We start from the raw sequence: 24,277 nt of genomic DNA on the forward strand, positions 1-24,277 counted from the left end.
CTATAATGGTAATATTTATATAATAATTCAGGTCCTCAGAGAAGTATACAGAAGCTGTGAACTGATCTGCGCAGCTCTTCAGTGGAGCTTATTATATTTGAACCGTTTTATCTCTGGCGAGCACGCAGGGAGATTAAACAACTACTCTGGAGCCACCAAATGCATCGGAGGCAGGACCAAGATTAGAATATTGATTTCTGGCCTCCACAGTCCCAGGCTCAGTTCACTACATTATGTTGTTTTTACAGATAACATTTAGACAAATAGATCTTGACATATCAAAAGCTCAGTAGCCTCTCAGTAAATTGAGCAGGGCTTTAACTGTTCAATTCCTGTGATTTGTGCGTGCCTCACACTTGGTCCCAGTAATCTCAGTAGCTATTCTATATTTACAATGAAACCCACTTGTATCCTGAAGCATACTAGACTTGTTCTAGCCTTTTAGTGTAGAAATAAGCCTAATTATGATACATTTTCTTCTTGCCAGATTAAGATCTGCAAATACATTACTTCAAAGAAATTCTGCTTCAATCTGCTTTAAAAAAAACCCAAAACATATTGGTGGAGATTCTCAGTCCTAACCAACCGTAGCTTGTCACTCTTTCTGATTTCTTATTTGAGTAAGAAGTCAGAAAAACGGAAAAAGTCCCACAGACCCCAAGTTCAAATCCAAGTGCTTTTAATGAAATCACCGAATATCACCTGAGGATACTTGGTTTCTGATACCCAAATGCCAAAGAAAAGGGAAGTATGTACTTGAAAGCTGAAATAAATTCTACACAGAATAGTTCAGGTATATTTGTATTAGAAAACTTGTCTCCCCATATCTACAGTGGTGTGAGAGTACTGCCATTGCTACAACCCAGGAAACCTCCAGACTACCTGAGCTTGCTGAGGTGTGGACCAGAACCTTTCTTCCACATTTCTGAACTCCGGGTAACGAAGGACCCCCCTCACTCTTGTAGAACCTACCTGAAGTTTGGCAGTCCTGCAAAAGCTGTACTGGTGTTTCAGATACATCAAGTTATCTTAACAGCCTTCTCCACCCTTCTTTGTTACTCGGTGTAGGAGCACGATGTCATTTGTCAGAGCACCAAAACTGGAGACATGCTGAATATGTGAATACCAAGGAAGTGGTTTCCTTAGCAATAACAGGCATGTGAAAGTCAAAACTTCCTTTCCTCCTCATGTGACCTTTTTCAAAGCAATTCAGCCTGGGGACAATAGGAGTGAATTCCAAGCACCCGCAGTGTCCCTGCACCACTGGGCAAAGATCTGCCAAAGGGCCAACATATCTTACCTTTTTGTTAAGGTAAAATTATATTTCTCTTTAGATGTTCTTCACTAGGAATTTGGTGCGTTTATGTGTGCAACACGGTGTTTCCTGAAAGCAAAATTGCCTGATGCCATAGAAACAAATATATAGAAGATAAGTAATTTTCTTGCTGAGTAATTTTCTTGCCATTGTGCACCAAAACTTTTGTTATGCATAAAATCCAAAGTCCTTTCTGTCCAGAGGAAATAAGGGCATGAAAACTCTTACCAGCTTGACCTCCCTGATGACATTTTGCCCATTGCATAGAAGATGAAAATCACCACTCCTTACGAAAACTCTTAAGGGGAAAAAAAAAAAAAAAAAAGAGAGAGAGAGAGAGAGGGAGATGCTTTATGAAGGCAAATAAGAGGAAGATGACATTCATCTCACCCATCCTGTGCACTAGTGCAGTATCAGTCCTCTGTTACTATTCTTATCCTGAATATTTGGTACAGCCTTTCCTCATCCCTAATGAGACAGCAATGATAGCCAGAAGTACTTACACAAAGCTGCCTGTCCAAGAATGCTGAAGTATTTTCTAAAAGCAGCTACTAAATTTAAACCTGAGCTTTCTATTGAGTTAGGGAAATATTCTTTCCATTTCTCCAGCTGGGGAGGCGATACAGCAGGTAGTTGTCAAAAAGCGCAGAGAAAATTCCTGTTGAAGCTGGAAACGGTTGTTCAGCATCCTTCCTGTATTGCAGCACGTGAGAAACAGGCTTGGATTCCAGAAGCTCAAGGAAAGGTCTGGTGTTACAGTTCTCCCCAGCCTCATTGTTTCTGGGCCACCTGCACACAGCCCCTTGCTACCTGCCTTCCTGCCCACCCGTGGGGCCTCCACTCAAATACCCGGTAATTAACAGAGAAGGGATTCTCCAGTTCTCAGGGACCACTGATTATCATGCTTTTAGTCACACATGCTGTCGTTTGCTTTGGGGTTTTTTCCCCCCAGTTTCAGCATTTAGTTTTAAACTCTAGAGGAGCTGAAATTTTCAGAAATAAACGGTGCAATGCGGGTAGCTGAGTTTGGAGCCAGTCCCATCAAGCAGGAGAAGAAATCTGACAGGAGACGGTTCCTCTGCAGCTTTCTGTGAATCCAGGGAAGGGATGTGGCATGGGTTCGGAGCCTTGACGTCTGGAGGAAAATAGGCAAGCCATCTGCTCCCACAGGTGCTGGGCATCAGTGCTTTGTGCCAGTTACACCAAGGCAAAAGTTATTGTCTAGCCAAGCATTCATGTCCAACAGAGTGTGTAAGTACCTGCGGTGAGTTGTTGTAAGAAATCCCAGCCCACTCTTGGCAAAATGTCATACCAAGCATGTTCACGTTTAATGCCAGGAGCTACGTGGTCGCGGTGCAATATTCATGTGACTTCTGAAAGTGGACTGCCACGAGGATGCTTGGGGAAGGATGTGGATGGGCTGTTCTTGTGGCCGGGAGACTTGGTGCGCAGTAGCAGCCTCTGCCGCTAACTCAGTGCCCAAGGGGATGGCATTCAAACCACTTTCTCATTACACTCTCAAAGCCAAAAGGCAGGCTTTTGAAACAGGGAAGGTGAAGTAAACCAGACACAACAGTGAACAATTGCCTTGAGTCTTCCCAGACACAAGACATCCGCCCTGCACAGGGAATGAGGAGTCGGAGAATCAGGACCGTGCTTCCTCTGGAGGAGCGAGTGAGCAGTGGCCAGGTCACGGCTGCAGCAGCACCACTTCTTTTGCATGGCGCAACGTGGAGGTGGGCTTTCTGCCATCAGGAAGCTTAGGAAGTGATTCCGTAAGCCTCAAGTACCACATTACACAGGCTGTGTGAAGTACAGACCTGGAACGGCTGTGAAGCCAAAGATAACGGAGTGCTCTTTATACAGTGACTTGGCATAAGAAAGGACTCGGAAAAAGGCTCCTGCCTTTTTTTCGGAGGGGGGGGGGGGGGGGGGGGCAAAAAAGGATCAAAAAGGTGTAGGAGCAGCCCAGAAAATGCTCTCCAGCAGACAAGAGATGGCAACAGGCTGCCCACAACTCCCCCTCCGACAGTAGCTATATAGGCTGGATCAGAGTCGAGCGAGGCAGCACCTGGCACCAGAGCAATAACTAGTGAACTACTGCAGTACCGAGCAATGCTGGTTTTATTATATGCCAGCGCCTGAATGAGTAATTCAGGATTTGTTCAGCTATCTCCATGTTGCTGCTCTGTGGGCAGCACTTTCCAATCCCCCCATCGTGCGTGGGGCCTGTGGGAGGCCAGGGGGCCAGGGCTGCCACTGGCTCTGAGAGACCGGAAAGGTACTGGGGGTGCTGGGATGGAGGTGCGCAAGGTGAGGTTCCTGGGGACAGGGTTCCTGGGAGCCGTGGGACAGCATGGGGCTCAGGAAAGGTGTCCCCCTCCCAGCAGGATCAGAGCAAAGCAGAGGTCCTCCAGCTCCCAGCCTGCTCCACACTGGAGGATGTCTCTGGGGCCAGGCTGGTGATTTAGGGAGGTACACATCAGCAAGGGGAAAAAGCAGCTTTGGCCAACGCTCCAGCTCCCTCAGACACTGCTGGCCCACTACCATCCATGTGTCTTGATGTCAGCACATCACAGAACCACAGAATGGTCAGGGTTGGAAGGATCTCTGGAGATCACCTGATCAAATCCCTGCTAAAGCAGGTTCTCCTAGAGCATGAAGCGTTCAAATGCATTTCAAAGGCTAGGGGTCTGCAGTGGGCTGGCCATGGGGACCAGTTCCCGGTGGGGAGGCAGCACTGGGCGCTGATGAACCCACATTCCAGAAGGAAGCACACACCGGTGCAAAAACCAACAGCAGCAACAAAATGTGAAAGACAAGAGGGGTATGCCAGGGGCTAGGAGTCTTGGAGGAGCAGAGCTGGCAAGGGGGACTGGCACCAAGCTCTCCACGTCTGGCTACAGCATTAATTGCTGGGGCTCAGGGAATCGTTTTCATATCAAGGACTAATATTAATGTACAGGCTCAGTGCATTATAATTGCCCAACACAGAGCAGACTGCAAGATGTGTGTCACGTGCTGTGGGACTAGGCACTATTTCCAGCAATGCCACAGAAGTGTCATAGGATGACACCCTCAGCCACATGTTGCTAATTAATATTTTTTTAATTCCATTTTCCTTTGTTCATGTGAAGACAGGCTTTATTTCTTGTTTTATTCTTTTATAAATTTCTTTTTTAAAATTATTATTATGTGTCATTTAGGTTGATAAATCAATTTGAAAAATTACTTGACAAATGTTTAAGCAAAGATTCTTTCCAAGCATGTGTTCCTTTTGGAGAAAATCTGGCCAAGTATCTTCCGACCTGTTCCTTCATAGGAGAGATAAGACAGTCAGGATATACCATCTCCTTCTGCATAGTCCAGTCATTTTTTTTGTTAGTTCTTGCATGATTCAGTTTTACAATTGCTCCCATGGGTCATAATAAACCAAGACATAAAGAGAATATATTCAGCATATTTTGAAAAATAACAAGCTGTATCCTTTACAGGAAATGTGGGTTAAGGCATACTATACAAACTTTTGTCGTGTCCTTTAATCTCTCTTAACAGGGACATAGTTTAGCCATGCTGGTTTCTTCAGAGCATGTCCTGATAGGACTTAATTAATAAATCAGATTGCAGATTCTGTGACTCCTAGAAAATGTCCAACAGCAAAGTCACTTTGACAGAGCTGCTTTTCAACATATTATCCTTCTGCTGAAAGATCCCACAATGAATCCAATATTTGTCTCAAGCACTGAGGAGAGCAATGACCTACTATAAACAGCACTGCCTGGCAGTTAGCTTGTCATCGTTAAGTTACTGCCACAGCAGCTCGTTCCCAGCCTTGCTGAATGAACACAGGTACTAAATCATTCAGATGATGGAAAAAAATGCAGATTCTGTTCAAATCGATATACTATGATGTTTCTAGACTTCAGCTTTTGCATAGTGTGTTTTAACAAAACTCTGCCTTATTGTGCAAGCTAAGGCAGTGCTATATGCCTTCATACAGAAATTTTCCAGCTATTCCAGTACAACAGTGCTGTCAGTTTAGTGCACTTTTGAAACCCACTGTGAAAGTAATGAGAACCAAGCAGATTGTTCTGGATTTGGAGCAGCTGCTTTAGGTGAAACCCCCTGCAAAAGGAAACATTCCATGGCTGAGAACAAGGGCAGGATGCAGAGGTGAGGGTGGGATGCAGAGACTAGGGTGGGATGGCAAAGGTGAAGGTGGGATAAGGGCCGGTGCAGACACACAGCTCAGGTGAAGGAGGTCTTTCACCAGACACCGGCCGCATCCTTCCTCTCGGCACAGAGACGCAACCTTGCCTCTTCACAGGGGACCTCTAGGCCCTTTAGTGTCTGAGAGACATCTCTGCAGGAAAACAACAGCGTGCTCCAGAACTTTCCTGATGATAACCTGAAAACATGCAATTGCCCATAAAACATATTTTCTGTTGTGAACAGCTGAAGGACACAGAAATTCAGCATCTCTGCTACTGCAACTACTGACACCTGAAAAACAGGTTCAATACCAGTTCTACAGCTGTAACAAGAGGATTATAGATCTCGTATCTTTGGTTTCACTTGTTCTTGGTACTCATCGCTTGATCAGGCAGGTTCATTCCCATTTCTGGTTCATTCTTCCTTTGTTCCGATCTGTCCCACAGGCAGTGTTTGGGAAGAGCAACTGCCTCTCCAGCACCACTTTGCAACACCAGATCTCCCAAGAACTTCACAAAATGAAAATAAATGGAAGGAATGAGGCAGATTTGGGGCAGTTGGCAGGGGTGGGAAGTTAGGGAAGCACTGTGGATCAATGGATCATCCTTGGGAGGAGCAGGTGGAAGAGCTGTCATGTGACAACACAGTGATGCAGGTCCTGAAGTGATACTCAAGCCCCCTGTATCCTCTGTAGCTGACACTACTGCTGAAACCCATCAAGCAGACCTGTTCTTGTGCTGGTCCACCTACAGGGAATAAGCTACTGCTACAAGCAAACACACGGTGCTTCAGGTGGCTGTGGTTTCTATGGGGAACCAAAACATTTCAAGCTGGATCTGCCAATGTCATATGGGTATTGCTACAATGCTTTGGGGTTTCCTTCTCCAATTTGTAAAGAAAATTACTTGTAAAAGCTACATTAAAAGAAAGCCACAAAATCAAGCGCTCACATTTTATGAAATACAAGAATTAGTTACACTCTTTAATTCAACGCTTTTTTGTCTGTGCGTGATACAATCTTTAATCACACTCCACGAGCTAAACTTGTAAGAAAAATGTTACTGCTTACTTTTACTGGTAATTTACTACAGAAAATAATACGCTAAACATGAATTACATGTTCAGTGATTTAATAGTACCAAACTAATAAAGTGATAAAATAGTGCAGTGTTATTTATTTGCTCCTCATACTGTACTTACTGTACAAACATTTTAGTGAACAGCATGGAAAGCCTGGAGCTTGAAAGCATCTTTTGGCAAAAAAAAAAAAAAAAGACTTCTAGTTGATGAGAGAAGTTATCTCAGAGAGAAGCAAAGGCTGTGGACTATTTACTTTGCTTTCTTGTCCCAGATATTCAGCTAGAGAAGAGAAGCTTTATGAAACCCTATGGTAAGTGTGAACTAAGCAGCTTGTATTGCAAACCAGAATTGTTACTTCACGCTGTTTGATGGCACCTCCGCAACATACACAGGGCCCCAATTCTTAAAAGCTCATGCACAGCGTGTCTGTTAACATTATATACATTTACCAGCACAAGACCATACAAATATGAGTAAATCCCAGTTCTTGCAGTACGGTATCCCATGTTCTCCCCTCTTTTGTTTCTGTATTCACCCCTAATCCCAATTTTAATTTGTTAGGACATTATATGTTAAATATTTTCTGCTCTGTTCTGGTAGAAGGTGCAAAGAGCTACAGACATTTACTATTCTATTACAATATTACAAACATGTTTTAAATTTAAATAAATATGTAAGATCTTGTACCAGGAGAACTGCTGTGTCTTCAAAGACATTAATTAGAAATATTTGTAGTTATAACCTAATTGTTTGCCTCTGAATATTAGATTTGTTTTTTACTAATATCGAGGGGTACTAACTTAATTGTCCTGTTGCCTTTAGCAAGACAACTTAAGGAAAAAATTCCTCTGATACCAGATTGGCAAAATTAGGCCCTTCGTTCTTTAAACAATGATTCAAAGTCACATTGCCCTTATTGGCCTTCAGTACTAAAGATTTTCCTCATGCCTGGCTTCACTTTGACTTCATGGCTAAGGTTTCAGCTAATGATGCTATCAGACAATAGCAGAAAGCAATTCAAAACAACCACTGGAAAAATCCCTAGCCTCTTCAAAAGCTGCTAGGTTGGGACAAAAGAAGAGCTGTAATACCCTCTGTGAAGCAAACGCAGGCATTGAAGCTATCAAGCCTATACTCATACATCAGTTTGCTCACTACTCATTTAGGGGTTTGTTGTTTCAAATGTAAGTTGCAAATTGTTTGATAACATTACCTGAAAACAAACAGAGCTTCTGCATCTTTTGAGAATAGGCTAGGGTCTTTTTTTTATTATTTTTTAATTTTTATTTTTACAACCACAGTATTTCTCTGGAATTAACTGTTGTACTGTCCAGTGAAGCTCACCACAGATAGTAAGCATATGCTGTCCTGGTCAATACATTATAACTAGTCATTTTGTTAGGGAGCTCAGGTCTTTTTTTGTTTGCATATACTCCTTTTACTATGCTGTACAGAGTTAAACTATGGTATTACTAATTATGGAGAGGGAAGAGGATAACTAGTAATACCGGGGATATTATGGGCATCCCTGTGAGACAATAAATCGAACCATATCAGTCAAGAAGAATATTTTGTTATAGTTGAGATCTGAAGTCTAAAAATCACTTTTGAGTAAATTGCAAAATAGTATTTTCTAAGATGTGTTAATTTTACTTTGAAATTCAGTGCAGCAAAAATGCAAGACAATATTCCAGTTACTCTGATCATTTTCTTTGAAGGTTAAACATTACATACTGCTCCCTAACTGTAACTCACTGTGTACATGGTAGAAGTACCATACTGGACATCTGCTGCTCTCCTCTTTAACAGCGAGGCCACTTTATAAAGCTGTCTGCTGTGCTTTCAGAGAAACCCATCACTATGTTCCAGCACTGAAGACAATAGGGGAGGGAAAAGATATAATCTCTCTTGCCCAAATGTTACATATTCACATTACATCTCCTGCAGATGAGAAACCATCATTACAATTAAGAAGAAAATGAATTTTGGAACAGTGTATTTTTCTGAATTATTGTTTCCGTCAGAAATGAAGTCGCAGAACTGCCCCATCTTAGTATTATTCATTAAGCAGGTTCATTATGGTTCTATCTATCAGCCAAACCACATCAGATCCTCTTGTGCTAGACATGATAAAACCAAGAGCTGTTCTGAAAGTTGGACTATGCAGAAAATCATTTTGTACCGCTGAAATGTGTTGCTTGGAGGAGTGCCTAACATTGTAACTTTTTTAGTACAAACAATTTTGCAGTAAGAAAAATAGCCTAATATTAATTTCACCCAAAAGCTCAGACTATATAGGTCCACGCTACTCAGAAAAAGAACATCAGCGAGAACGTGTTGCTTGTCTGGGACTGGAAAGAGCCAGAAAAGAGGCAGAGACAAGCAGCCGCAGCTGCAAGGGAAGGGTGGAAAATACTGCCTGAAAGAAACATGATTAATCTTTCTGGTAGAAAACAGACTGGAAGTAAGCTAGGAGTACTGAATAAGTACTGAAGAAGCTATGTTCTTCTACAAGGAAGCAAAGCTTTTTCAGTGACACTCCCAACTCTACCCTTGACTTTTTTTTGTTTTGTAATGTTTTCTGTGAGGCCATAAGCACTCGCTCAAAAGGGATTTGAACCACATTTCTTGAGTTTGGATCAGAAGAGGCAAGAAAATATCACTGGTTTTGCCCTTAATATTGTAGTGTGTTTGTCCTTCCTTAAAAACTAAATTAAAATGACTGTGCTTTTTCTTCCTCCCAACCTCCCACACAGCAGCTCTGCTGGAAATCGGATGCCATGTAGGGTAGGTACCTCTTCTTTCTAAATGACTTGTTTAATCTCCTCCTTCCCTTCTGTTCAGCTTCTCTTACAGTACAATAAACCCCAGGCTTTGTCCACCAGTCTGTGTGTATACACTAGGTCCACAACCTTGTTTGTAGTTCTGATGACGTCTGGGGAGAATATATCAACACTTTTTCATCTCACTACAGCAGTAAAAGTGAGTAAAACACAGTTGTTTTGTCTTTGAGTAATGGATTTGATGAGGAAGTTATCCTGGTAATTAAAAAAAAAACCCAAACCACCCCAAGGACTCTGAATAGCTTCTCTATTAATCACTACAAGGACACCATTGACTTACTGTGTTTGTGAGAAACATGCCTGTAACAAAGTAGACACAATTTTTTTTCTAACTCAAAGACCATTTCATTTGGCAGAGTCTAATAGCTTTGCCTCACAGGTATTACAGTAATAAACTGTGACTGAAAAAAAGTTAGTAAATATAACCCGACACATCTTAAATATACGATTGAACTTTACGTGTTTACCAAGCTATTTTAAGTGTAAAACAGTAATGTTCAGCTCTTCAAAGGTCAGCAACATTGGGCTAAACCCAGCCTCCTGATTGATCCATCTGGGTGTTAAAGCCTGCTGAGAGCTCACCATGGATGGAGTTAACAGATGTCAGCTGAGCCAGCGGTCCCATCCCTGCTTTTAGGCCTGTGGCAAATGTGAGATGTAATGCTCTGCCTGTGAAAGCAGCTTAGGTAACGCTCTTTCTCATTTTTGAAACAGTTTATGAGCAGGAATGTGGCCAATGAGTGGCAGCTCATAAAGGCATTGCAAATCACATATGTATCTCCTGTGACCAATGGACATCTTATATGACTCACATATTGGGAAGTGGGACATAGCTTTTGCAGGAGGGGTTGATTTCTGGGGTATGGATCTGAGTGACTCCAAAACTTTTGCTCTGCTCTGCTGCTCAGATGTGGCTGAATCCTTAGATAACTATTCCAGGTATAAATACTAGATGTCATTGTTCCTTCAGCACCTTTTACAATTTGTCCAACTTGAGTTGTCGGTTGGTGGGAGCAGGACTGTCCTGAGCAAGATGTTTGTACCAAAATGGTGTGCCCAGGCTCCATCTCCAGACTTGTACCTGGCTGTGACAGCAATACAAGCCTTGCAGACAATAATAACGCCCGAACTTCGGGGCTAAAAGCCCCCCACACCATACCACGTTGGCTCAGTGGGTCAGATCTTAATTGAGAAACAGAAATGCAGCAAAAAAATTAAGTTAAGGCAATGTTTTGAGATACACAGGAGAGGATGCTGGTACCATGTGCTTATGCAGTAATACCCAGCTCTCAAGAGAAAAGGCTGAGAAAGAAGGACCTCCATGCCATGTACGGGAGAAAAATCCAAGTTCAGCCAAATCTGGTTTTGTTCATTGTAATACTGATGACTCTCCCACAGCCACAAGACAACAGTATATGGCATACAAGCTGGAATTAGCCTCTGTTACTCTTATATCTATGGCATGGGACTCCTCCTATGGCAATTCCCATTAAAAGGCAAGAGTCAGAGATGTTCTTCCCAGGCAGGAGGAAGCACACATGGGCTAGCCACCAGAGTGCTCTTACTGCCAGTGTTCAAACTAGCGACAAGCAACCGCAGACTACTTGTCTGCCACTGTCAAGACACTAAGGATTGAGAGGAAACATTTAAGGAAAATGTAATGAAACTGGTGGAAGTTAAGTGGAAAGTGGAATAAAATGCAACAGGGCTTTGCCAAAGCTAAATTTTGTCAGGCAATCACATCACCTTCTCTGAGAAGTGATGTTCTTGAATGAAGAGAAGACAGAAGATCCAGCATCACTAGACCTCAGTCAGCATTTGGTACATGATTTCATGGAAAGTTGGTGAGGTGCTGCAGGGTGGGTGAGATGCTGGCTAAAGGGAGGTGCCACAAGGGAACGCTCCCCCGCAGAAGGAAGATCCAGGAGCTGGCATTACATGTCTCTAAAGTTTAACAGGCTCATCCCTGATCTTGGCACTAAATTATGAGGTATACTGGTTAAATTTCCTGATGGTGGGTCTGGGCAGGACAGCCAGGAGAAAAAAAGGATGATCGCCCCAGAAAAATTTGCCAGAACTTGAGGACTGGAATTACACAACAGAAGTCCAAGCAACAAGGTTACATATTTTTGAGATTAAACAATAAATACAGTTTTGGGGTGTGTAACTGTGACTTACTGGGTAGGATTGAGTGGAGTGTATTTTTGGGTCACCAAAGGAGTGTAACATCGGCATGGGAAAGGCAACGAGATGCCAAGATGGTGGATTCATCACCGAATTACCGTTATTTCTTCTGCTCACTCCCTGGGTATGTAAGGGACGTTGAGTTCCTTACAGTCCGAAGCCGACGGAAGGTGCTCGTCAGAGGAGGCCTGTGTCCGTGGCAGACACCGCTGAGTGCGCGGTGGGGGCTGCTCCGGGCCGCGCCAGCTTCTCTCTGCACCCCGGGAGGGATGTCACTCCGCTTTCCCCCAAGCCCTTTTTGCCGCCTACCCTCCCTCCTCACTAAGAAGGCACCCGGGGAGACAGGCGAGGCGCCGCTGCAGGCCGGGGTGCTGGCAAGGGGCCAGCAGGCCCCGCGGGCCCGGGCACCCACCGCCCGGCCGCGCCGCTGAGGGGCCATCGGCCGAGGCGCGCCGCGGGCCGGCGGGGCCTGGCAGGGACGCGCCGCGGCGGCCCCCGCTTCTTTCTGCTCCGCACGCCCGAGCCCAGCGAGCCGCCTCCGCCCCTCCCGGCACCGGAGCCGCAAGCCAGGCCCGCGGCTGCTGCGCCCACCCCGCTACGCTGCCGGCCGGCGGCCGCCCCGGGTCTGCGCGCCGCGCGCTGGGAGGCGGGCCGCCTGCCCGCTGCTCCCCGCCCCATTGGCTCACCCTGGGGGACACTCCGAGATCCCCGGCGCCTCATTGGCCGGGGCTGCCCCTTTCCCCCTGAGCTAATTGGCGGAGCGGTACGGGATCCCCTCCGGCGGGAGGGGCGGCGCTCGGGCGCTGGGCGGGGGCAGCCGGGCGGTCACCTGCGGCCGGGGCGGCCCCGCTCCTCCGGCCCCGCAGCAGTGGGAGCGGGGGGGGGCACCGGGGGCCGGCGGCGCCGCGGGGCCCGCGGCCGTGAGGGGGAACGGCCGGGAAAGGCGGGAGAAACAAAGAACATGGCGAGGGGAGGAGGAGCCTGCGCCCCCTCCCCCGCCGGGAAGGGCGCCCCGGGGGCGTACAATGCCCGGCCCGGCCCGCCCCGGCCGCGTCGGCGCCTGGGGGCGGCTCGCCTCCCTCCGCCCCCTTCCCCGCCCCTGTGGCAGGGCCCGGCGGGGGACCGGGCCCGGCCCCCGCCCCGCGGGACGGGACGGGCTGGTAGGCGGCGGCCGGGAGCGGGGCCGCTGCCTGCCGCAAGTTTCGCCCAGAGCGGCAAAGTTGGGCGCGGCGCCGCGGCCCGGCGGGACCCGGCCAGGTGAGGAGCGGGGGCGGCGGGCCGGGGCAGCGCGGACGGGCCGGGGCACCTGCGGGAGCCGCGCCGGGCCGGGCCGGGCTGCGCTGCCGGGCGGCTGTCGTGGGCGAGGCGGGCGCCGGCCGGGGCCGCAGGTGCGACGGGACGGGACGGAGCCGCGGCAGCGCTGGGCGGGCGGCCGTGCCTGGCGGGCCGCGGGCAGCCCGGCGGGCGTTAAGCGGTCCCCGCGGCCGGGAACTTCCCGCAAAGTTTGCAGGTTGCCTGCCCTGGTCCCGCCTGCGGGGCGGCCGGCGGCGTGCTGCTGCCCGGGGCACCGGCCTCAGGCCGGCGGGCACTGCCCCGGCTGCCGGGCCGGGCACCTCCCCGCACTCCGCTCCCCGCTGCGCGGGGCGGCCGAGACACCTGCGGGGCGGGGCGGGCACCGCTGCCCTGGCAGGCGCAGAACTCTCCAGCCCGGTTTTTTACTCGCATCCGCACAAAGTGCGACTCTCCGCTGTTTTCTCTCAACTCCTACGTAATTCTTCAGCTCTGCTCTTGAGCACATCTCGCCCGTGTCAGAGTGGTTATAGCAGTGTTGTCGGGCCTTGGTCAGGATTTTGGTCCTTTCACTTTGTACCCAGATGGAGATTCTTATATTTTTTTAAACGCGCTAGTGATTTGAGTGTCCAGTTCGAGAGGTGATTTAAATGGATCTGTACAGAGTGCCAGCTCTTCAGTGTTAGTTTTAGGATGGCTTGAGCTAGTTACCTGAAATTTGGATTTCCAGAAATGTTTAGAAGTGAAAAGATATATCTTTGGGCTGACTAAAACAATGATTAATGTGTTCATAATGAATTATGCTACACTCTGTGTGTTGCTGTCCACCGCACCACCACCCCCCCCCCCTCCAGATTTACATCCAGGCAGAAGAGCTCAGCTGCGTATCAAAAGCCTTTTCTCATTTTCATGTAGTAAATTATTAGGCTTTCAAAGTGTTCTTGCTCTTTTTCTTCTCCCTTCACTCACACCCTGAACAGTTGAAATGAAATTTAGGGGAGAGGAGAGTGTCTCCCTGTACTTGGTGAGACACAAGTAAGACAGCGATAGGAAAGCTGGGAGCATAAATACCTATTATTTTTTATCAAAGGTTAATTAGGTATCATCTTTATATCTGCACATGTACGTATAGGATAGGTAGAATTTCAAGGTGAAAGTGGCACAGTAGCTTTGGAAGGTACTGTTACACATCGCCCCAACTTAAGAAGAATATCTCTTTAAAATGTGTTGACATTTAATTGACCTTTGAAAGTTCATTCTGTTAATCATACTCAAAGCGCTAAAGCTATGGTTGACTGATCTGGTGTTCCTACGTTCAGCCGTGCTCAGCATATAAATTCTGCAGCATAATTGCTACTTATTGAGCAAGAGTTTCTTTTCTTCTCCAAAAATGAGAAAGTTTTGATTCGCCTCCGGCCGGGTGCTAGGGGTAGAACTGTGAATCCAAATGCTTTCCTGCCATCAGTGTTGTGGCGGGTGTGGCCCCCAGCCAGGCAAGAAATTCCTTTGCTGAAACTGTGTTTTTTCTCCTTCCTGAGGCCCTGCATAAGGCAAGGTAACCTTGAAGGTTACCTCTGCGTCTCCTGCGAGTCAAAATGCAATGGCTCACTTTTTTTTGTTTTAAGCTCTTCTAAACTCCAGCTGTTTGGATGGAGAAGGCTCAATTGAAATGGGTTGATCACAGAAGATAACATGTCCCCCTCCCCCCCCCCCCCCCAAAAAAAAAAAAAAAAAAAAAGACCCCAACTTTGGCTCTTAAAGTCAAACCTAGTACATCTATGTTAAAATGCGTACTACCTGTTTTAGGGCTGTTGTCCATAGCTTGTATAGATACCAAAACTCATGTAGATACTGAGAGTGGAAGCATTACTTACGAGGTTGCTGTCAAAAGATCTGGGTAAAGATTAATTTCTACTGTGTTCACTTTCTGAAGGATGGGTTTCCCAGTGAGGTTAATGTTGCCAGCAATATTTTTCATGTGTTGAGACCTCGTGTCATATGTTGAATTTATAAGTCGATCAATTTTCTCGTGGGAAGTGAGGGAAATACTAAATGTTAAATGCAGTGTCTGTGATTCCTAATAGGTTATTAGCTCCTTGCTGTTACCATTGAAAACTTATTAATAGCTCTTACTCTTAATTATAAATCTACTTATAAAGTTAGAGCCCTGGCAGTGCTCCTGTACTTTTCTAAGCTATTTTTTCAATGCTGGTTATGTAGCTGAAATCCTCTTCCCTAACCGTGCAGTCAGATATGATGTTGAAGCTGCATTTGCAGCCCAGTAACTGCCCTGCCACTCTGTAGGGTTAGGAGCTGTTAAATCCAGAGCTGGGGGGGGAGCATCTGAGGGAGCGTTTTCATCAGGGCTGTGTCCACCAATGTGCAAGTGCTTTGAATACTAAGAAGAGATCCTGTGGTTGAGTTTTGTTTATTTTAGTACAATAGATACAAGCGCTGCACGTGACTCATTTCACTGAATCTTCAGAAAGCTGAGTGAAGATAAATATGCCAACAGCATGTCTGTACTTTCTGTGGAGTTGACAGACAGAGGAGGCAAAAAAATCCAAGGTAGCTTAAGGGCTGGAGTGTGCAGATGCCTGAGCTGCAGCTGCTCTGATGCCCAGTAGCCCAGAGTTGGCACCTGTTCGGTCTGTAGGAGCTGCAGGGAAAGGCCATGCAAGGTGTCTTCTGGCCACCTTGGAGGACAAGCGGAGTGCCTCAGCTGGCCAGCGGATGTGTGGATAGAGATCCACCATGCAGGTCAGCTTTTGTAGAGGCTTGGGTCTTGAGTCTAGCTGGGTGAAGGTGTAGATCCATTTGTGTTATTTGCAGTTGGAAACACTGTCCTGGAATGAGATGCCTGAGCAAGGTCCCCTTTTCCAAAGGCTCTTCTTTAGGTCATCTTGCTGATTTGGAGGAGTAATTTGAATGTGTTGCTCTCCTGGGTGGCAGGAGCACCTCCTGGGCTGAGCCTCTCCCGTTGAAATCGCTGGACAAAGCATGGATGGCATCACCACAGAGACATAAGCACATTCAGCGGGGTGATGAAAGCCACAGTTTGGTTTGTGGCTGAGACAGCCGTAGGGGGGATTTAAACCAGAATGCTTCTTGTCCTAGTGTTTGTATTGTACAAAAAGTTTTCTGGTGCAGCCGGTCCGTTCCCAAACTCCTGATCTTATTCTTGGATTAAAGGACAGATCTGGAAGTTGCACTTTGAAAAGTACATTCCTGCATTTTGGTGGTTAGGAGTGACAGGGCAAGCAGGGGATTTGAAGGCCACGTGAAGGCTTGGCCACGCAGTACTGGTTAAAGCGATGTTACGAAGGCTTCGGTGTTGGTACATGTACCGGCTGGCAGAAGGTTGTGTGCTTGGAGGGTGGTAGCAGCTGAGCACAGATGTCTATAAAGTTTTACTTGTATCTAAAACTCTGTCAGGCGACTAAACCCTTGAGGGTTAAGAGGGAGAGTCATATGAGGGTGGTGGTTGGTGTTCTTCCTATCTGCATTCCTAGATTACTCTGAGGAGGATAATGTGAAGTCATTTACTGAAGATTATGGCATTGCATGAAAGGAATGTAACATCAGCCACACGTGAACAGAAACAGGCAAAGCTCATTCTCAGCTCTGGTTTGTTAATCCAACCATTTACATATATAACCTCTAGCACCTAAAATTTGTGCTGTATAAATGTACCTTTTGTAATAACAGAACCTACCACAGCAAGTAGATTTGGCAGAGAAAAGTTCCCCCTTCTCTCTTAAATTCAGGTGTGTAGAAGATAAGTTTGACATTATTCTCTAAGACTACTTTTTCCTGTGACACTTAATGTTGAATAAAACAGGATGATAGTGTGGTCTTGATTAGCGTTCGTCCCACAGATGCCTTTCCTTTGTAACCATTTGAAATTTAAAAGAAGCACGAGCTGGAGTGCAAATGTAGATGGGTTTAGTCGCATTTTAACATACTTGCCGGTCAAGGTGAGCCCAAGCCATCCTAATGTGACATGCTTGACATAATCCCAAGAGGATTAGTTATTAATACATTTGAAAAATAAAGTCTGGTCTTGCTTCAGTGTAGTTGTTTGTTGGGTTTTTTTTTTTCTTCCCTTCAATGTCACGTGTTCTAAATTAAAGCTTTTGTGGCAAGTTGATTATAAACTTTCTATAAGTCTAAGCAACTGAGCTGTTCTTGGAGCTGTCAAGATACGTTCTAATTGCTGTAATTTTTAGCTGACTACAAAAGCTACATTTATCCCTGGGGGTTTTCTTTGATAATAAATATCAGACAATTTTTTTGGATAGGAAACTGTTTTATAGGTGTCCTTCTGTCCCCTTTTCTGTTCCTTTTCTGTAACTTCTGTGCAATTATTTCTGCTATCAGGAGCAAAATGCAGTTATGTCACCTGTTTGGATCTGTGTTGAGTGGGGGTAGCACTTAGAGTAACTTTCTGTGACATACTGGAAATTTTTGGGTGAAGGTGAGGAAGGAGGATAATTTTAAGCTCCCAACACTTGAAGCTAACAGTAGGATTTCTTCTCTCTTTGTGCCGTCTTCCTACCTGTCTCCGTCTCTTGCATGCAGCTCTGTTTTAGCTGTTCCAAGAGGAGGCTTGCTCTGACTTTTCCTCTTGTGGGACTTCGTAGTGTGTGTGCCTTTTGGCGTGTCAGTGTTGATTTCTGCGTAGTTGTTTCTCGAGCAGTTTGATGCTTCCACAGTGGCTTAGTTAGGACACTTACACTGGTAAGCCTTTGCCTCTTCCTTAGATGGTCAATCTAATGCTTTCTCCTCTCTCTTCTCTTTGTAGGACTGGATTGTTTCTCTCTTCAACTTCATGGATGTTATTTTCCATGTGCACATTTAGTCTCTTGTAGCTTCTGCTTCTGGAAGGCTGGGAGGAAAGACCTTTTCACACTGGTGAGAATACAGTTTAAGAGAAATTTGAAAGTGTAACATTAACAGGGTTCATGTCCATGGCCCTGTCAGTATGATGTAACCATTTTATCCCATAGGTCAGAGTATTTAATTACAAACTGTGGGAACAAGCAAGTGTTTAACTACCTTGAGGCCTCATTCTGTTTCCTCATGCCACAAGCCTGGTCGTACCCAGGGAAAGGGGAGGCTGTTGGAAATGAATGAAGAATGGGACTTGAGTAGGTGTATTGCCCCGTCTGTGTGTGTGCAAAGGTTAATGCATTTGCTGCACATGACCTCTATTTTTGTTCTTAAATGTTGCTGTTATATTTTACTTGCATAGTGCTATGAATAAACAAAGAGTTTTCTAAATTACGTTAGCACACGGTGGTGGTAACAAAGTCACATTATATACACTTTTAGTGGATGTATTACTTAACATAGTACCCAGAAGTTCTCTTGCATCTAGCACTAATTTCTGGTAATGTTTAAGTACCTCTGGGACAAGAGTAATCAATGCATTGCATAAACTTGTAGGTAAAAAAGTGTAAGCTGAAGCCTTGCAGACTCCTTTGCAGCACCTGGGGCTTGTGCAGTTCACTATGGAGCATGTTAATTAAATTTGTCTTGTGGTCGGAGGCTGTATTTGTTTTGATCTACTGAGATGAAGGACAAACATGATGATTGTGCTAATTATTCTAAGAGTCTTTATGTCCCAGTTGCTTGTTTGAGCTCTGTATGAGTGAGGGAGTGATGGGAGGAGGAAAAATTGCCTTTGCCGTATTTGCGAGGGAGTTGGGATGGGTGCTGTGTCCTGGCTATGGGCAAGCAGAACAGATTCCTGCATTAATTTCCTGGTGCTGAAGTCAGAAATATGAGGGTAAACTTGTAGCGTATGAGCTGTGGGTCACTGGACCAGTGCAAGGATCAGAGTTCAAGTCTTTGCTTTTCTTCGAGTACAGCAGGTTATAAAATACATTTCCCCAGAGAGGTGACTTTAGAGCAAATTACCTGAATAAAGGACATGAGATCTAAGTTAGGAGACAGTTCAGTTTGCAAAATAGAGGACAAAAGCATTCTAAAAATTGTTGGAGGATGTTGGGGCAAAGTTTTGTGTTTGAAGATGGTTCTGGTCAGCCCAAATGCATGTTTGCTCCTGTGTGCAGGGATCTCTGATATGGACCACCTGCTGCCTATAGCATGTCCCCTGTGCTTTTTCTCACTGCAGCTGTATTTCACCTTCCCTTTGAATATGGACAATGAGGCTGAATATGTTGTGTGCTATAGGTAGTTTGTTCATGCTGTTAAATCTAAGTAAATGTTCTTTGCTAAGCTTGGGATCTGATATGTTACGCTCTCTTGGGTAATGCTTTTCCCAGATAACCATGAGGAAAAAGTTATTGCCATTAGGGGCTGTTTTCTTGTCCAGTATGCACTCTTTATATTCTTGTATTGACCCAGTACGTGGTCTTTGTATTTATCTGAAATAGAAAACCGCCAGCTCAAGCGTTCTGCATCGGGAACTGACACAGTAGTGCACACTTACGCACAGCTTCAGGCTGGTTGCCTGCTCTGCTCCACAGTAGAACAGCGATTGGTACGATGCTTCGCTCTGCCAATAAGTAGGGTAGTGCTCTGAACCATCTAGGTATCGTCTGCTTCTGCCAGCTGATACAAAAGGACAGTTGAGCCTATTGCACCTTCTTTTCTGGACAATACTTAAGGTTTGTGGGCTTCACAGTGATGCCCTTGTGACACTGAAGTGTGGAGAACACTGTACTGTTCGCTGATTCTCTAGCAGAGCATAAATAGCGCTGATATCCCTCCTTTGTCCTCACTTGTTGCTGGAGTTGGTTGATTGGCACAGACGATGTGTTTATCAAAGGCCATCCTCGTTTCATGCAGTCACATACAGAACTGGTTCAGGTACCTTCAAAAGGTGTCAGGAGTGCAAATTGATAAATAATATATTTTGAGTATATACCTTTCCATTAATAAGCCCTACTTTACTGCATTTCTTTTGCTTTTGTTGTGTGCTCATAACTGAGGTTTCAGAAGTCTCATGTGTATTCTTCTCCATCTACAGGCTGGTTTACTTGAGTCCCCCTTATTGTGTTCTTTCCATGCTCTTCTCAGTCTCTATTTCTGTATTTCTTTGGTTTTCTCCTGATAATCTGATTCTGTCTTGTGTATCTGTCCATCCATCCATCTGCAAGGGGTTCTGTATGTCCCTTTTCCTCCAGAATGATTGTGTGAATAAATTCCCTTCTCCACCTTAAAGGCTTAACTAGGAGGACTCCGGGGATTTTGCCTTTCTGAAGTGATGCTCGATCTCAGATTTATTGTGTGATTGGTTTTGGTTGTGTAATCTGTACGTTTCTTAAGATAATAAATAAGACAAGTCATTATGCCTATCTCTGGTGGGAAATTTAACTACTTCAATATAGGTTCTGAGTACTTATGCTGCCTTAGCGGTTAACCTTTATCTCCCCTAATTGAGACACAGCTGCATTCAGGAGTAATGTGTCACTTTAGACACATTCTAAGTTTTAAATGCCTATACCAGAAAAGGACAGGGTTTTAATAATGGTTGTTAAAGACGATCTGGCTTCTTGCAGACAGTCCTAATAATGAGAACTATGTGATCTGAACTGCTGAACTTCTGGAATGACAATAACTTCTGTTCATGTGTGTGATACAGATTACTGGAAATCTGAGGAGAAGTTTTCAGTGGCCAAAGAATGCAATTCTCCCTGGAGTTGTGGGTATCTTGCATGAAGCGAACTGAAGTAGGATCAGCTGGTATCCAAGAAGTAAGTTCTTTTTCTCCACTTTTTCTACTGAGGTGCACCATAGCATTCATTCGCCTGGATGGATTAAAAGATGGTTAAAATTCCAAATTATTAGACACATTGAGGAGAGAGTCTTGGGAAGAGGCTCAAGAAAATGCGCTAAGTGTTGTGCATACTTTTACCAATAGCTTTAGCATCTCTTTCCCAGTGTTTGGATGTTCTGTATCTCATTTGGTGCGTAATTTCAACTACTTGTCTGCAACTGCATGCTCAGCACAGGGGAAGCCTGCTTCTTGAGGCATTTTAGAGTGAGTTCAAATGCAGTTGGGAGAATTGGATTCATCAGCAACAGTTGGATATACTCGTGCTGTATTATATCAGCTGTGAACTTGAGTTAATGTAAGTAATGTGTGCTTAATCTTCCTGTGCTGTCAGTGACAGGAAGAGGAGGAATAATTTTTTTCCCATATTTAATGATGATCTTCAGGTTTTTGACCAGGAAGTTTGAGAATGTGTCCTACAAAGCAAGTTAGAAAACAATTGTCACAAGTTAAGGTTTTTTTCAAGCTCTATGCCACTTTGAATTTGCATTTTTATCTGTTAGTATTCCAGTGTAAGGTCTGATATGATTAAAAACTAATTTGCCTGTCTGAGTTTGCGTATTATCTCATCTGTGTGGAGGGTGATGGGAAATGTAGAGGTCCTGTGTTTGGATTCTAGCAGCACTTGGAAAATTTTGGTTTAGTTGCTTTTTTATGGGGAGGGGGTGGGGGGTATTGGTTGGTTTTTCTTTGTTAGTTTGGGTTTTTTTCTCCCTTTATCACCAATAATGCATTCTTCTGGCTTGGAAAATTCAGGGGGGTGAGAGAAAAACAGTTCCACTGTTTTTGAACTGAAAGGTGCTTAAGTGCGACTAGTGTGCCCCTTTCTCCTTCTGTGACATGGAGTGTAAATTCATGAAGACATTGAAAAGTTAGAATGTTGCTCCTTTTGTCTTAACTTATGTTTGTTCAAAACCTTGTCAAGACCAGCATGTATCAAGCCCTCTTGATTGTTGAGTCTTGGACACTTTCTGCCTAAACACCTTTATAAGAATACTGTACAAATTAAAAAACAGAGCAGTAAAGATAACTGATTGCATTCTCTTGCCTAACAGTCCATACTGATAAAATGCCTCACAGTTTTAGGTTGACCTTGCCTTGACTTTCGTACAGATATAAATCTGTTTGATGTCTTTTAAAAGTGGAAAGGAAGCCATACATGGAGTGGAATTGCACGTTGTGGCTGACATAATGTCCTTCATCTAATTAATTCAAAGTAGCGGCATTTTATAGTCTCCCTACTTTTTCCCCCTTTAAGTTGTAGATATTAGGCGGATACATTTACAAATGAAAGGCTAATCTGTTTCATGACTAGGTGTAATGAAGCTGAAATCTTTTCATTCTGCAATCAGTGATTTGCATATAAAGATTTTTATTTTTTTTTTAGCCTTTGTTTTTACAGTCCATATATATTGTTTTGCAAGGTGATTATTTGTGTTTTTCTTAGCTGGCTTGTGATAAATAAGATGAAACTTGCTGGAAGAGGAACACTTTTTTTTTTTTCTTTTCTTTTTTTTTTCTTCCCCTCCCCAAAGGTATTGTTATAGGAAATATATTCCCTTACCCTCTTGTCCTTCAGTAGAGCTCACGCAGGGACGTCAGTACTTCCTTGTATTGGCAACTTTGTCAAGTTGGGCACCTTACTGAGAGTTTCATGGAGTTCTGCTAAGGAGAAGGCGAGTGGATCCTGTGGCTCTGGCATGGTATATAGATGCCAAATGCTAGGAATTTCTGGAATGTAGAGTTGTGCAGCACTGATAAAGTTTGCTTTGTTTCCTTAGTGACTTGACCCATTGAGAAAATGTGGTTCCCTAGGAAGCTTTAATAGCTCAAAGTTGGTATTGAATAAAAGGAAAGGCCCCAATATAATTCTGCTTGTTTTCACCTGCTGCCTGAAAGATTAATTTTCTTAACCTTAGTATAGAAAATATAACCCTGAGTTTTGAAAGTGATTTATAGAGATCCTTCACACTTATCAGTTTGAGTAAATACACCACAGGCTTCTGCGTTCCAGCTACGGTCTTTTCATAACCTACTCGGTTTACAGTGCGATAATTTCATTTGGGGGCAAGAAAGTTTCAAGGAAAAAAACCCTTCTAATTAGAGTGATATAATCACTCTGCTTGCCTGCTGTGGTTTCATATGACTTCAGGAAAATAGTTGAGTGATTAATCTTTAATTTTCCCCATCATTAACTTAATAAAGAAATGGCAGATAGAATGAAAAACAAACAGCAGAACTGTACAACCAGGACATTATTATGCCAGATTTTTTTGGCTTTTTCATTTGGTGAGAAATGCCATTCTGCCAACTATGTGAAGTACAGCAGCAACTGGTTAGCTCAGATAATTTGTAGAAATCTTCTAGCAGGTTTGAACTTTATTGAAGCCTTTGCAGAGCTTGCTACACCACTTCCTCCCTCTTCCGCACAGTCCCCTGTGGGTTGGGTGGGTTTTTTCCACAGTTGTATTTGGAAGCAAATGTTGCATGAACTAACTTCTAGTATCACGTAATTCCCTTGCATCCACTGTTCCGCGGGGAAGGAAGCCATCCCAGACACTGCAGTGAAACACCCTTAGAAAGGGTTTGGTTCTATTTTCGTGTTGGTTGCTATCTTTAGTCACTGTGCTGATAAGCGAACTCAAGTTGTAGAGTAGTGCAGTTCTTGTAATGAATGTGACGGAGGACAAAACAAATATAATAGTGTAAAGCAAGTTGCTCTTTCATACATCTTTATTTTAATTCTTACGGGATGTAAACTAGGCAACATAATTCTGGAAGTGTAACGCTTGAACAGAAAATATGCCAGGCTGTTGGCAAATGTTCCTTTGGAAGTCATACTTCTATTTCATTTGTAAATACTTACAAAAACAGTCCTGTGTGCGTCTGCAGGTAGCAACACAGCAACAGAAGTTGTAGTGATCTTAACTAACCTGCTTGGAGGTCTCTGCATGTTAATAATGTAAAGTAAACAGCTGAGGAATGTGTATTGCTGTTGACAGTGAGCGACTGTAAACATCCTCGACTGGAAGCTGTGAAGCAGCAGATGGGGCTTTCAGTCGGATGTTTGCAGCTGCCAACTGCCACAGACGTCAAGAAATGTTTGACACCTAAAACATAGTTGTCTGTTTAAAACTTCTATTCTATTTGGTTTATCACAGACATATGAATTTAGGCCAAACTTTTCCATGTACTGCTTAATCTTTCTTGTGATGTCTGTATCTGAATATCTAAAGTAATTCAGTCTGTGGTAGGAAAAAAAGAAAAAATGAAATCATTTTGCTTATATTTTTATCTGCAAACTCAGTTGTAAGTTTTTAGAGGTGTTTGTGCAGCTTGCTTGGCTGTACAGGTTGCTTGGCTTCGTTTCTAGACTCCACTGCAAATTTTACAAGATTATTTTGCATGTTTAGCATCTCTGCAGTGGTTCATTTAGAATATGGAATCCTAAGCCCTGTAGGAAGCAGTCATTTGCAGGAGTTCTAGAAACTAGAAATGAACCAATTAGCGCAACCGTGGAAAAAAAAGTATATTAAAAAAAAAATATTT

General features: G+C 44.3%; 1 long non-coding RNA gene across 1 annotated transcript in view; it reads left to right on the top strand.

Moving 5' to 3' along the window:
• Positions 1 to 12,522: 12,522 nt before the first annotated feature.
• The window catches only part of LOC130150976 (uncharacterized), a 43,171-nt gene continuing 31,416 nt past the window's right edge, over positions 12,523 to 24,277 (top strand). The window contains exons 1-3 of the long non-coding RNA XR_008822450.1: positions 12,523 to 12,891; positions 17,729 to 17,838; positions 20,537 to 20,648. This is a non-coding gene — a long non-coding RNA (uncharacterized LOC130150976). The remainder of the gene's footprint in view (positions 12,892 to 17,728; positions 17,839 to 20,536; positions 20,649 to 24,277) is intronic.

The sequence above is a fragment of the Falco biarmicus genome, chromosome 6 (genome assembly GCF_023638135.1).
Source record: "Falco biarmicus isolate bFalBia1 chromosome 6, bFalBia1.pri, whole genome shotgun sequence".
NCBI lineage: Eukaryota > Metazoa > Chordata > Aves > Falconiformes > Falconidae > Falco > Falco biarmicus.